The sequence below is a fragment of the Papilio polytes genome, unplaced genomic scaffold (assembly GCF_000836215.1).
Source record: "Papilio polytes unplaced genomic scaffold, Ppol_1.0 DF823835.1, whole genome shotgun sequence".
NCBI classification, from domain to species: domain Eukaryota; kingdom Metazoa; phylum Arthropoda; class Insecta; order Lepidoptera; family Papilionidae; genus Papilio; species Papilio polytes.
This window is the reverse complement of record NW_013525369.1, coordinates 599,907-616,738: the sequence shown is the minus strand read 5'-3', so window position 1 is coordinate 616,738 and position 16,832 is coordinate 599,907.

Here is a 16,832-nt window from a genome sequence, read left to right as displayed (position 1 = left end):
CATGGATGGATGGATGGACAAGTGAATGTTTGTTAGAGTTTGTAGCCTAAACGGCTGAACAGATTTCAATGAAATTTGGTGCAGATGTAGACGATAGCCTGGAAGAATACATAGGCTACTCACTTTTGTTTTTTTTTTAATTTCACGCGGACGGAGTCGCGGGCGAAAGCTAGTAGTTTTATAGACGTCGAGCATAATTAGGTTACTTCAGAAAAATGCAATATAATAAGTATTTTTAAATACAATATCGATGGTTCTTTCATTTAGAAACTGTATATTTTCTAGAATCTAACAGAGATCTCGTAAGTTATCCTAAAATCTTTTCTTCATTCGTAATGTTTATTTTCACACACCCTTTTTAGCATTCCTGAAGCGTCGGGATGATTTATAGCAATACTTTCGATGGTATTGACAAAACGGATTGATAGACTTGACATTTCTCTTAATACATTTGGAATGTCACATTCGAACTGTGAATACCTTTCGTACGTAACCTTACTAGACATGTTATAACGCGGGAAATGTTTAAATACAAAATGAATCTAAAACTAAGACTCCTTAATTACAAGAAAAAAAAAATTGAGGTGTGCAAGGGGTTGGAATAAATGGTTCCGAGTGTAATATTGTTGACAATTTGCAATTTATTAATCCCCAGTAATATAATACAATGACGAGATTCACAATCGATTTTCAAGGCCGTCGTAAGACCTGTCATGATGTATGGATCTGAATGTTGGGCAGTAAAAGGAACGGATGAAAGGAGACTACATGTGACAGAAATGCGAATGTTAAGATGGATGTGTGGAGTAACACGAATGGATAAGATACGAAATGAGTATATTAGAGGAAGTTTGAGAGTAGCCCCCGTAGTAGAGAAGGTAAGGAGTAAAAGGTTAGCATGGTATGGGCATGTTATGAGAAGGGATGAATCGCATGTTACAAGGAGAACGTTAGATATGAGTGTGGAAGGGTACATCGGTAGAGGTAGACCTAGAAAAAGATGGATGGATTGTGTAAAAGGTGACATGATCAAAAAGGGAGTGATGTCTGAGATGACGTATGATAGAGTTATGTGGAGGACAAAAGCCTGTTGCGCCGACACTACGGGAGTAGGATAAGGAGATGATGATGATGATGATGATGACGAGATTCACAATCGATTGGTAACGTATGTATAACAATAACACAGTATTTTACTAAATCGCTTAAAATCGTGTTACATTTAATTATTAGAATTCTTGCAAAAAATAAACTAACTGGAAGACTCCAAACTTTCTCGATTATTTTACACTCAGACAGATTGTTGTCTTCTTACTTTGTAATGTAAATTCAACAAAGAAACTTCCTTGATAACGTCTTTTATATGATACTCCTTATTTAAAATACAGAATTTAAAACAATGAATAATAATTTTGTTGTCTTTAAATTATCTGAATTGTCTAATGTTTATTTACTCATTGGTGGATTTCTTTGTTTATTCGAATCTTCAAGTAACAGCAGCTGTTGCTTCCAATGTGTAATGTACCAGGCCTGCTAAATCTTACTAATTCTTACTAATATTATAAATGAGCGCGCGAGCGAAAGATGAGCGTCGGTGGCTCAGTGGTTTAAGCAGTTGACTTGTCATCTACAGGTCTTGGGTTCGAATCCCGCCATGTACCAATTTGATTTTCGATTTTTCGAATTTTCATATGTACATAATTTACCCGACGTTCTTACGGTGAAGGAAAACACCGTGATGCAACCTGCACATATCGCCAAAGAAATTCAAAGATATGTGTGAAGTGAACCAACCCGCACTGGGCCAGCATGGTTGACTATGGCCTAGTCACCCCTTATTAGGGTAGGTTCCGAGCCCCTCGGTGGGGACATATAGTGAGCTGGTGATGATGATGATTATAAATGCGTAAGTTTAGATGGATGGATAGATGTGATGATGAATATATTTGATTTACCTAATAGTTAAAAAAATATATCCGGCAATTTAAGAGCGTAATTAACGTGGTAAGATCCTTTCATCAACATAAAAAATATTGAGGTAATTCTTAAAAGCTTTTATATGTCAGCCGTCCATACATAATAACAGTAAGACTGTCGAGGCGCCAAAGTTATTAGGAACAACTGCCGAACAATTTAATACATCATAACATACGTAATCGTAAAACTTTATGTTTCGGAATATGCAAAGTGTAAGCAACATTAACACTTCTGTTTCGGTGATAGTAATGTTTATTGTAAATAATGCTTTTATGTATACAACTAAATAAATCATCAACCTGCCCTTGTCACTACAGAGGGTCGACACAGTATGTCTTCCATACGTAACAGCTGCTTATCATTCATTCCCATCATCATTCACTCCCTTAAGCATATCCTCTTTCACACAATCCATACATACTTCCTTCGGTCTTCCTTTGTTGTTTGTATATGTAAAAAAATATGGAACAACGAAGCAAGCTTTTGTAAGAATGTTATTAAAATTGAAACGATTTTATTAATCTATCAATTCAAAAAGGAAAGTGAAGTGGAAGCAGTTCCGCGTTTCATCTGATGAGTGTGGTGCTGGAGGTCTAATTTAAGTCCCTTTCCCTTTTCACCCTTTTCTTAAGAGGAATGGATGGGAAGGAAAAGTGGATTTGACGTTAGAGGAGACGCATAGGAAAGGGGAAGTGTCCTCTTTATGTGCGTCTCCTCTTCCGTCAATTAAAGGTAGGCAACGCTACAATTGCGGATTTTTATGGGCAGTAGTTGCTTTCCATTTCGGTGGGTCGGGTGGCCGCTTGCTTGATTACCACCTCATGTTGTAAAGAAATACATTTACCGAACGTTCGTCGGTAGGCTCCGATCCTTTCGATGAGGACGCATAATGATGAGGATGATTATGATAAATAAGTCGCGGAAACGTCCATCTAGAATCTAGATAGATTCTAGATAGAATTTTCCTTAACTTATTTACTAAACTGTGAGTTAAACTTCATCCAATTCAAATGATGTTAACGTAGAAGAGTTGTCATAAGACAACTCAACTATGTTAGTTTTACATTTCTATCTTTGTAACAAAATCTTATTCACAGAATGAACCAATCGGAACATGGTCTGCATATCCTGAAGTACATTGGCAGCTTCCATTCCGATGTGTTATTAGAGACTAGTTTCGTATTCAAATGGGAATATAGTAAGCGAGCCGAGAATAGCCTGGATACGGAAATTGGAAATCTAAGAACATATTTCCATTGTCCTTTTGTGTCCAAGTGTTATTGCGTAGATACACAATGAATACGTAATAGGGCATGTATACTGTACACGTTACAGCATATTGAAAGGCTATTGATAGAAATTAGATGTATTACATATACGATTTTTTCGTTAAAGTAGGAAAAATATCAGCTTACCGATACTGTACTCAGAATTGTCTGCTTAGTAGGTGCATCTTATTATTACAAGATCTATGAATTAAGCGCCAATAGCCACATGGTTTGGGGTAAGTACTACCGATTTACCACAAGCCTACATCTTAGTTGGAGTGGTTAAAGGAAATGTTAGTAAATTCTTTACTAACGTAATCATTCGGTAAGTGATTGGGTCAATCAAAAAGAAAAAAGCATATCACACATTTTTTTGTAAGTTATATGGCTTCTTTTTGTTGTTAAATGTACTTGAAAGGGAAGGCATTGGCTCCTTAAGCACAGGATTTCCTAGTTAAGAACCCAAAGCGATATTGATCCTATAAACAATTATTATTCAATAAAGAATATTATTATTATTAATTATTTGTTGACCAATACATGTCTACTGTGACAGGTTGTGTTTTATTTATTTTTTCTAATCCAAGTAATTCGTTTTCTTGGTTATGTTTAATTTATAATGAAAATAAAAATCAAAAATATTTTTGCCACGCAATAGTAAAACAAGAAGCCCAAAAATTGGCTCGTACAGAATCAAAGTAATTACAGCGGCTGTTCAATGACCTCTAAGTCAGGTTTCCTTTACAATTAGATAAAAGGTCAACATTTTCATCTTACTTGAAAGTAAAATCGATTTTAACTCAAAGAGAAAATTAGATTTTTGTTTACTTTTTAGCTTTAACAATAAGTAAGTTTTAGATATATTATTACTAGCTGTTCCCCTGCGACTTCATCCGCATAAAATTATGAAAATTTTATTTAATGTTTACATGTGTCAAGATAAGCAGAGCGAAAACGGAGCAGCTATTCTGCGACTTCGGGGGCTTATCTAGTTTTATCCCGATTGCCTTAGATGGCGCCCATCTTCCAGTTTGCTCCGACTTTCGGTACCTCGGCTCATTAATCCAAAACGACGGCGATATTGACCGTGACGTGAGAAATAGAATAAAAGCGGGATGGATGAAATGGCGACAGGTTACAGGTGTAATATGCGACCCGCATATTCCCCTTAAAATAAAGGGGAAAATTTACAAAACCGTCGTAAGACCTGTCATGATGTATGGATCTGAATGTTGGGCAGTGAAAGGGACGGATGAAAGGAGAATACATGTAGCGGAAATGCGTATGTTAAGATGGATGTGTGGGGTAACACGATTGGATAAGATACGAAATGAGTATATTAGAGGAAGTTTGAGAGTAGCCCCAGTGGTTGAGAAAATAAGGAGTAAAAGGTTAGAGTGGTATGGGCATGTTATGAGAAGGGATGAATCGCATGTGACAAGAAGGATATTAGTTATGAATGTGGAGGGGTACATCGGTAGAGGTAGACCTAGAAAGAGATGGATGGATTGCGTGAAAGGTGACATGATCAAGAAGGGAGTGATGACTGAGATGACGGATGATAGAATGCTTTGGAGGACGAAAACCCGGTGCGCCGACCCTACGGGAGTAGGATAAGGCAGGGGAGATGATGATGATGATGATGTTTACATGTGTCAAATTATCAATAGCAAATGTCAAATGACATCAAATGATGACAAAGCATGGCAACCTTGCTTTTTTTTAATATAAGGTGGCAAACGAGCAAGAGGCCATCTGTATCCATCGAAATGGAAAGCGACCGCTGCCCATAAACATCCGCATTTGCAGATGCGTTGCCTACCCTTCATTGACGGAGGAGGAGGCGCATAAGAAGGGGAAATATCCACTTTTCCATGCCATCCTTTCCTCTTATGAAAAGGGTGGAAAGGAAAAGGGACTAAAATTAGGCCTCCGGCACCACACTCATCATATGAAACGCAAAATTGCTTCCACTTCACGCTTGTTTTCTGTGTGGTCGTGGTATTGCACCGGGCGAGCCGGTCCATTCGTGCGAAGATGTTAAAGCGGGCTCTACCACTGTTGCGCACACTACTCGATTTTTATTTATGCAACTTAATAGTTGAATTAGCTGCGAAACAATCCGCAATCGCACAATAGTTGTACGATAGTTTAGTCACAGGTGTGCACACGCTCTAACTTCTTGACTTTGTAATCTTATTCCATTACACATTCATATAGTATTCAACGGTTTCACTTTAAATAGACATTTCTTTGCCTTCAACACATTTGCAAGCCTCGAGAAAAAACCTTTATTCTGTTTAATGTAAATTTATCGGTAACAAAGAGCCATCGTGGATTTCTCTCTCATCAATATGTAAATCGGGATTGAAATTCGAAAACAACTTTTGAATTTCAATTAAATATTAGATCATTCTCATATTAAGCCTGTATACCTGATAAAAGTTAAAATTTCATCTTATTTTTGTTGTAAGAGAAGGGGACAAACGAGCGACGCGAAAACACCGAGGTTGTCAACAACGTCCATGGACATCCGCAACACCAGAGGAACTACAGATGCGTTGCAGGCCTTTGAGGAAACTGTTGGCTCCCTTCATTAGCATCATCTTGGTAGGTACCAGGTAAAAGAAACAATGGCGCCGATCCTCCGGGAGTATGATAAGAAAGATGATGATAACGATGACTCTAGATAGAACGGATCTTGCTGAATTTTGACATTGATGTCGAATATAGTATGAAAGAATACATAAGCAAATACTACTAATTAAGGTTATTTTTTATTCCTCGCAGAAGCCCCAGGTTACAGTTTCTATTTAGTAATATTTATTAAAAGTTACAACAACAATTTCGCAAAATTTTGTACTAGGTCCTCTGAATCAAAAACCGTAGATTTTTTTATCAAAAAAGTATACTTTACGGAATAAACTTGATCTTAATATATATAGATTTTCTCTTCTTTTTGCACGCTCAAAAAATATTCCTCTAATCAATTCATGATATCTCTCGCTGACCAATCAGTTTTAATCCTACTACAGTACCTATCAATCTTTTATTGTTCAATAGTGTTCATGGTTCATTTAATACAACGGAAAGAGAACCGAAAACAATAACGTCAAATTGTTTCTCAGAGGAAAATATTTTTACAGCACTGTTTTCTCCAGTCGACCCCCCGTTGCTAGCTCATAGATATAAGTTGCAATAACAAAGAGAATTTGGCAATGCTATGAAAGTTGTGGGGATAGAAATATAACTGCATAGTTTCTGTGCACGTATTGATCCTTTAGTATCTACCGATTGTTAGCTTTTTAACTATTTTGATGTATTCTGTACTCTTGAAGGTTATTTAGTCTGTGCTATAAATCAATGTCATTGGTCATAGTTTGAAATAACGATATAACTTTGTAATGGTGATCCAAAGCGTTTTTTAAAATATTTATGTCATGGTTTTAAAATGTAATTGTGCTTGTTATGTTAATAATCGGATAGTAGTCGGATGTCAAAAATAAGGGTGTTGCATTAGCTCGACGACACGACGGCAATGTTGGTAAGGTTATTTTGTGCAAATTGGAAGAAAACATAAGAGGTAATGAAGACTATATTTTATTAAAGCATAACATGGCTGTGACGCCCATACGATAGTGTTATTGTTTTGAATAATAATCAGTTTTTTTAATTGAGAAAGAAGTCCAATAACATTTGGAACGATGTTTATTGAGGATTTTATCAGTACATTTTCGTAGTTTTGTACTTACTTTTTTTATTAAAGGTTTCTAAGTTCATAAACCAATATACGAAGATTGATTTATGTACTTATATTATATACTTAAACTTTCATAATAATCGTTTCATAGTCGATTTTGTATGTATATCGTCAGTTTATAATCTTAGGTGACGTAATACATTTAAAGAAACATAAAAGTAGACTTACCGTTTTTATACTTTTGAGTTACGTAAAATATAAGACCTCGTTAACGATTTGTAACCTTTTTTAATTAATCCTCGTAAGATCGTGACGGTATTCACAATTGTCGGGTAGCACATAACTTATTCTCTTTAACGTTAGAAATACTTCATACGGAATTAACCGGCAAAGTTTTAATTAACCGTAACTAAGTTACATTTGTATTGAAATTTCTCTTCCAGTAATTCCAGTGGGTCTCAGAAGCATTCGGTTCGTTCCGTTTTAATTGTAGAACGCACGTTTGTTTCGACCCTTTTCAAGCGTTTGTACGCAGTATAATTTGGTTATATTATATTATATACTTATTTAAAGGCCTGTCCCACTGGCTGATAGAGGCTCGTAGCTTAAAAATGATGCCACTGTCAGATAAGGTAACAAAATCCTATAATTCCTTCATATATTTTACACGTTGGATTGTTATCAGACAATTTACAATTTGGTAGGACAGGCCCTTAATTTAATATTATGTACTGAATTGTGCGAAGTATTTAGTCGACGAATTACAGCGCGTTCTTATAAAAACAAATGATAAACTCAACACATTTTTTCCACTTTCGTAACTGTTTGCCTTTTGTTTCTCCACGCGGTTTTGTTTTGTTTCTTCATTTTTTTTATAAGGCGCCCCGTTTTGCCAGTTAAACCTGCTTAGTAATTAGTGTAATCGTTTCGACAGCTATCTGAGAGGACCCGTAGAGGTAGACCTAGAAATAGTTGGATGGATTGCGTGAAAGGTGACGTCAAGAAGGGAGTGATGACTGAGATGACGTATGATAAAGTTATGTGGAGGACAAAAACCTGTTACCTTGACCCTACGGGAGTAGGATAAGGAGCAGGATAATGATGATGTTTCGACAGCTATCTATACTCTATACTATTATAATAAAGCGTAAACACACACTTCTTTGTTGCCTAAGATGTCAGCAATTACAGCATATTTTTTAATAATTATTTTTTTTTAATAAAAATCCCCACACTTACGTCACGCTTTAGGATATATATTTTCACGCCATTAAACTTAGGGGGTAAATATATTGGATAAAAACCCTAATGTGGGTAAGAGACCATAAGTTGCTGCCAGCATCAAGGAAGCAAGGTTGTCATGTCATTTTGACATTTGCAATTGATAATTTGACACATGTAAACAATAAAATTTGCATAATTTTATGCGGATGAAGTCGCACGGGAACAGCTAATCCGAGATATCTATGGAAACCGTGTTGGTATTCTCAATTTTTTCAATGTCAGTAAAAAGGGCATTGTATTAATACCAATTTCAATGTCAACTTTTATGTCTACAAACTATTTTCAGTCTCCCTTTGGCGATCATTAAAAGTTAATTCATTACGGAGAACTCCGCACCGCAGATGTCCCCGAGCAACATTTTAGGCTAGTCACCCGCTTTGTTAAAACATGATTGATTATCTAAAACGAATTCCCGATAAACTTTACTTAGTCCTCATTCTCTAGTAGTTATTATAGATAAGTTTATATTGTATTATTCATAAAAATTATTATATTGGACTTTATGTCTCCGTTAACAAGATCTATAAATGGTTTTCTTAAAATCGATTTTGAAGAAGTTAATGGTTTTCCTTTAATTACAAAAATAAAAACATCTGATTACTACATTCTGAGATTACCTTTGACTAAACTATCGCACAACTGTTTCGTCTCGCTTTAATTCCTATGAGCTTATATAGAGGTAACACTACTTTTAGTTGTGCAACTAAACAGTTGAATTAGCTGCGAAACAATCGACAATCGCACAACAGTTTGCCCGCTTTTAGCTACTTTTAACTATGTGATAAATGAAATGTATTCACCGACGCCCATAGATATCTACAACATTAGAGGTACTGTAAATCTATACATATAAAATTGGAGTGTCTGTTTGTGATATCGAAAGAAAAAATCCAGATTTCGAGGAAGATGATGTATTTGTGTTGCTGAAAACGAAAATCGCATTTAAAAGTTTTTTCTGTCTGTCTGTCTACCCGCAAGCCGCGTTTGTTCCGGGTAATCTCCTAAACGGCTGGGCTGATTTTGACCGGACTTACACTGAAAGGTAGCTGACATAGACGGGCATATTATAGGCTACTTTTTTATCTTAATATTGTGTGGATGAAGTCGCGGGCAACAGCTAGTATGTTTCTAAAATTGTACGTTCTTAAAATGCTGTAATATATCAGGTTAAATTTAATACAGTATTTTGGTTTAGTGAACGCTGCGTTCAAGTGTCGAGGCACGTAGCCGATTTATCTCGCTTTTCAATGTATCACTCGTATCTGTTCCGATGCCTTTCTGTGCCAACTACACATCACAGTTTGCCAGGCGTTTGGCAAGAGCACACGTTTTTATCTACGTTGCGGCATGAATTATATTAAAGTTTAATCAAAATGTACGTCATAATCGATTCAACCCAATTTATTTCCAGTCAGTATATCATTAAAACATTATTTATTTAAGGCCTGTCCCATAACTGGCTGATAAAGGCTCAGATAGCTTAAAAATGACGTCATTGTCAGATAAGAAGCAAAATCCGATATTTCCATCACATATTTCACACGTTGGATTGTTATCAGACTATTTACAATTTGGTGGGACAACTCTAAATCTTACTAACTTTAATAATGCGAAAGTTTAGATAGATAGATGTTTGTTAGAGTTTGTAGCCTAAACTACTGAAGAGATCTCGGTTAAATTTGGCATAGACGTAGAGAGAGAATAACACATAGGTTACTTACTTATGTTTTTTTCTTACTCTACGTGCACGGAGTCGCTAGCGAAAACTAGTCAAATATAAATACCAAATATGCACACAAGCGGTTTAAGCACTCTCTTTTAAAAATATTAAATACATCATTTTTGTGACATTTAAAGTAATTCATTCTTAAATAATTTAAGCATACACCTTCGAGCTTAATCCTAACTTTTGCACTGAAATGTTTTTAATAAACAATATGAGACTCCTTGGTATACAATTAGTTAGTAATCTACACTAAGAGGAAGCCTTGACCTTTGGATAACTTTTTTTTTTTCTTTCCATGTCACCCCTGACTTCCTGATCGTCAGAGACCTTGTCGTTCCGTTTATTTGTTTACGTTTTACAATTTACATTACATTTTCTTAAGTTTAGATTACAATTAATTACCTACGTAATTGGTAACCTTGATTTTAGTTGCGGTGGCGCTTCACTCTTTGTATGAAAACATACACACAAGGAATCGCCTTTACGTTTTTGTTTGTGTAAATTATGCCGAAATTCCTCTCTTATACTCAATGTCACCAATTACGTTTTGTTGCTTTTGATTACCTTACTAATTACATATTTGCCAAATTCCAAAAATTTATCTCTAATTCTATTGTCTTTAATTATTGTACTTATTGTTTCTTTATTTATGTTAGTCTCTGTTTCGACCATTGGATAACTGACTATTAAACGCTTGAAGGCGGCTCATCTACATGAAGTCATTAAAATAGTAACGTATTTCATAAACAGAATCAGAAAGAGGAAACTTTTATGATTTATGTTACGAAATATTGTTGACGCAGTACATTTTTAAGCAACAGGCTTAAATGTTCATATTCAAGTAACGAGAATCTAATGAAAGAAAAATGTAGAATATATCAAGCACTCTGCGACACAGATGCTTTGAACGAGGCGGTATTAAAAATTCAAAATACCATTCGGCAACTCAAAATCTAAAGCTAAGCTGAATTCGATGTCTCGTTATTATATTTTGTGGACACAACCGAAAATCTCTTTTGAAATTAAACGAACGGAAAGAATTTTTTTCACTGATTTCAAAAAGGATTCATATTTTTCTGTCATTTGTTACTTAACTTTGGTCTTCGTTAACTAATTTTGATGAATCTTCTTTTGTTTGTAACCTAGTTTAAAATATTATGTTAGTAAGGAAAATTTAAAATGATGTAATCACTTTAAACTTACTATTGCACTTAGGGCACGCTAAAGGTTACGGATTTTTACGCTATTTAATTTACGAAGTAAATAAATTGGAATAATATTAATATAAGCCGCACAGATACAGCTAGTCTCTACTTCTATACTTATCTATATTAATATTATATAGACGAAATATTTGTATTAATGGATTTTTGTATGTATTTGATTCATGTAAAAACTACTAGATGATTAAAAAAAATTACATCACCGATAAAAAAAAGTAATTTATCTGTGAGTAACATAGCGTATATTTTTTCCACTTAATCATTACTTCTCGCGGACGAAGTCGCGAGCAACTGCTAGTCTATATCTATTAATGTTACAAAGAGTAAAGATTTGTATTTTTTTATGTATTGAAATAATTCAACAACTACGAGGCCGATTTTAAAAATCCTTTCACCGATAGAAAGGTACTTTATCTGTGAGTAATATAGGCTATATTTTTTTTTAATTCCACGCGGACGAAATCGCAGGCAACAGCTAGTGATACATAAACTAAGTAAAAGATCGAACAATAAATATAAGACTATGGAATATATTTCTTTAAATCTACTACTTTTATTTAAATTTCTTATTTTGTAATCCACACTCAAAGCTCATACATTATTCATGGCGTGGAAATTGCTTTGATTTCGTAATCCCATTTTGCGGTTTCACCAAATATTGACATAGAGCATTGAAATGTATGAGTATGGTGTAACATGAATGAACTCGATTAAAGTGAAATTAAATATAATTTTAATTTATATTAATTTTCAAATAACATTACTTATCGATTTATTTTATTCGTTTGTTGTCCAAATATTTTAAAAATCATCGCAAAAACACTGTGGATCGGGGGTGCAGCACTAATAATATACATGTCCTGGGTTCCAATACATACCTTTGTTTTTCGAATTACACAAGTATATAACCGACAATCTTACGTAAAGGAAAAGTTTGTGAAGCAACCTGCATTTATCTGTGAAGAAATTCAAAGATTGAAGTCAACCCGCAGTGCAGCGTAATTGACTGTGGCCTAGTCACCCATAACATAGGGTTGGCTCCGAGCTTCTCAATGGAGTCGTATAATGAGTTGTTGATGATGATGATAATGATGATGATGATGATGATGATGATGATGATGGTGGTGGTGGTTTTTAGTAGTGGACTTTATATTCTGGTTTGTAAATAAATAGTAGGCTGGTCGATTGGATGATATATTGGTCAAAATAGTTACAAGTTGCAATTGATTAAGTATATGTCTTGTCTTGTGGTCGATCGGAGTGCAACTAGCCGGCGCGGTGTAAGGGCGCGCGGGGGACGGGGTACGGCTGAAAGGGCCCCTCCGCCCCTCATCCCCGCCGGTGTTGCAGTGAGACGCAACAGTAGTGATGATGATATCATTTACGTACTAAATGCAATAAAATGCAATAAATTCAATCAATAAACAGATAATTAATACGCTTTGTAAAGCTTAATAAAATTCGTAGAATGTTAAGTTTTGAAAGACGCAAGTAAATGGTTTTAATACATCGTTATTGCTAATTAAAAATTCTCGTGATTCGTTCATAAAGTTCGATAGTTACAACTAATTTGAAGTAAAGTAATTAAAATTTAAAGATAAGTCACCTTTTGAAGACTTAGGAATAATTTACAACTTTCATAAACTAAGTTCGCCGATTACTGTGAAGAAACATCTTATTTTCGTTTTGAAATTACCAAAGGCTTTTAGCTTTGACTCTAATTATCCACAATTCTAGCCTAATGTTTAACTTTGGCTGATCGTGTTATAAATTTGCATTTAAATTTGAGGTTATAACATTTTAGTTTAACCAAATAATTATGTACATTAATTTAATGTTGTCTCTTTCTGAACTACAATAAAGACTAGCTTTCACTCGCGACTCTGTCCGCGTGTAACAAACAAAAGTGAGTAGCCTATGTGTATTGACCGACTTCCCAAAAGAAGGAGGTACTCAATTCGTCTGTATGTTTCTTTATGTGTGTTACGGCATAACTCCGCCGCTAATGGACCGATTTTGATAATTCTTTTTTTATCCGAAAGGTAATGCTTGCAGATGGGTCCCATTTTTTTGTTTGATTTTTATAAACTATCTTCTACATGTATACCAAATTGCATCAAATACGTTCAGCTGTTTAGACTACAAACTCTAACAAACATCCATCCATCTAAAATTTCCCATTTATAATATTAGTAAGAAGTAAGATTGCTTTGACTAAATCTTTTTTATTAAGTTCATCTAAAATACATTCGCGTAAATTTAAAAATCCCTTAATATTTTTGTTTTAATTTATAACATAAGCATTAATAAAGCGAGAAGTTTCCTGTTTTATAAACCATAGCAATTAATTATCAAAATTCATTAATTGTAAGGAAACAAGATTTTAAGTGAGCCCATTCTCCGCACGTTCTCGTAGGCTATGCATAATTTTATCATTCCCAACTACTTCTATTAAACAATGCTAGCGAACTCTTGGGGTATTCAATATTAACCCTAATTATTTTAATTAAAACGACTTTTCAATTTATTCCATTGTTAACTAATCTATACAATCTTACTAATATTATAAATGCGAAAGTTTAGATGGATGGATGTTTGTTATAGTTTGTAGCCTTGGCTCAACTGATCTCGATGAAATTTGGCATAGATGTAGAGGACAGCTTGGAAGAACACATAGACAAGTCACTTTTTTTTAATTCCACGCGGACGGAGTCGCGGGCGAAATCTAGTTGTAATAATAAAGTCATAATTCTGTTATTTGATTGTGTGTTTTTAACTGCCGAACACTGAAACGACATTTAAATATGAAACGTCTTAAATGATAAAGCCATTGAGTAAAACGTTACCTTCAAACATCGGTCAATACTATATCTAAACTATATATATACTAATATAATAAAGCGTAAACACATACTACTTCGTGGCAAAGGTTATGACAGTAAATTATTGAATAATCCTTTCTGGATGTATGTTTGTAACGTATCCTTAAAACGACGTAGCAGATCATTGTGAAATTGGCACAGATAGAACATAACTTGAACACATAGGTTATTAATTTTTTTTTAATTTGTCATGAACGAAGTCGGGGGCAAATTATTTTTTAAGGGTGTAGAGCAATGATGAGTTCGTATAAGTATCATTATAAACTCTTATACGCTATTTTGTAACATAAAATTAAAACGTACTCGTCTACCGAATGAAAGCTCGAAAAAAGTTTTAATTAGTCGAAGAGTCTCGACTGTAGGGCGCTGAGGTTGTCATTAGTATGTGAATTTTGGTACTTACAAAACTTAATAGTGAACTTTGTTATAAAACGTCATCTTTTGTTTCTTGATTAAATTTCATCTATACCAATATATAAAGAAAGAAAGATTTGTGTTTGGGTATGTACTAAAATAACTTAAAAATTACTTGGACGATTAAAAAATGCTTTCACCATTAAATAGGTACTTTATCTTTATGTCCACGCGGGCGAAGACACAAGCAATAGCTAGTCCCGATATATAAATATTCCCATGTCAGTCACTTAAAGAAAAAACAGAGAACATGTTTCTTAACAGATGTTTTGATGATGAAACATTAAGCCTGTTAGACACGCCCAGTTTTGTCTATAAGATCGGACTGTTCAGATAAAACTGAGTGTGTATAGCGGGCTTTAGCTACCAGTAATAAATTGAAACGATCGCTAAGGAAAACAAATGATGTCGAATAATTCAACTCTTCAAAAGGTAACGAAGACAAATATAACAATTACGAAATAATTCAGCTGAGTAATTAGCAATTTGCGCTTTATTCATTGTTAATTTGATTGTTTATTGAATTTTGATGTTATATAAATTGCTCCTTTTGATTATTTAATCATACTAATATTATAAATGCGAAAGATTAGATGGATGGATGTGTGTTAGAGTTTGTAGCCTAAACGGTTGAACGGATTTAGATAAAATTTACTACAGATGTAGAGGATAGTCTAAAAGAAAACATAGGCTACTCACTTTTGTTTTTTTTTAATTCCACGCAGACGGAATCGCGGGCGAAAGCTAGTCTGTAATAAATTAAACTTTCATATCATGTGCACTTAATTTAATTGCATTATTTATAAACGCATTGAACGCATTGAAACGCAGGAAAAATTACTATGGGACTTTTAACTCTAGCAAAAATTAGATGATTTTAATAGGTTCATTGTATTTATATAGATTTTTCAACTAAAGAAAAATGTTATTTCATGTGATATGCTGGATTGATTTGCAAAATAACAGGAAAATAACACGAGAGAGGAAACATTCATAACAACAATTTTTGAATAGGAAAATTAGTAATATCTCGATGAATACAATTCGTTATCATAACTTATTTGACAAATTATCAGTATTCATTTCTCGAGCGCTGTCGGGAGATTGCATGAAATAAATATTTGTCTCTCAGATTTTGGGTCATCGAACGATTTCTATAGAAATTTTACCTCGTTGCTTACTTGTTTTCGACGGTCTAAATGGGATTTCTAGAGTGTACATGTACAATTTTTTTACATATATGTAGCGTTTACATTGAGAGTTTGAGTTATGAGTGTGGAAGTACACAAGTTGGAGTGGAAGTGGAAGTACACAAATTGTATGAAAGATGTAATTCATAATTAAAATATATTTTTATCCGTTCCGTTTATTTTTAAATAAATAATACACAATATTATAATGGGAATAATTAGAAATGCGTTAAGCTTTAAGCAGATACGCTATACAAAGTTTTAATGTCTTTGAACACGCGAGCTTTCGTTCTGAAAGATATTTTAATGAGAAAGCTTTTAGAAATATGCGGCTACCGTAATGTTTTAAAACATTTGCAGGTGTTGTTCTATATTGTAGTGTATGTTCGTGTCTTAATTAAATATATGTTTTAAATGTTCTACAAGATTTATATTTAAATAATAGGTTTATTTTCAATATTTTGACCTGTCTACTTCCATTATTCTCATATTTCTTATACAACTTTATTAAATTTATCAATAAATATTATTCACCTCTATGTCATTAATATTGTAATTGCGTAGAGTTTGTAGTCTAAGCTGTTATACGGATTTTAATGAAATTTGGCATATATGTAGATGATGGGCGGGAAAAACATAAAGGTTTAGTTACTTTTGTCGTTTTTTTTTTTAAATTCCAAGTGGACTGAGTTGCAAACGAACTAGTGTGCTTAACATAAGCTGCTTTTTGCTAATAATGATAAGAAAATATTGACAGTTAAGTAATAAGTTTATTTGCAGAAAACATTGAAAGCAAATTGTACTTATAATTATAACATAGGTAAGTATGTATATATGTTAACACCACAAACCGCTGATTCGACGTGAAGTGCAAATCAGTAGTTTGCGGTTGTTTGGATTTTGGAATTTGATTTAATTCTAAATTTATTCATTCAATAAAACTAATTTACACTTTAGATACAGATTACAACGCCGATAGATGGCGTTATAAAACATTTCAATGAAAATAACGATTCCATTTTTTTTCTTCTTTTAACACTTGTAACAGTAAATGGCAGTGTATGTGGTCTGTTTCTCAAAACAATGCAGTTAAATATTATGTTGGAAAGGCTTTAAAAAATGCCTTGTAAATTATTTCGTCTTTCATTCAAATAATATCAATGTTACC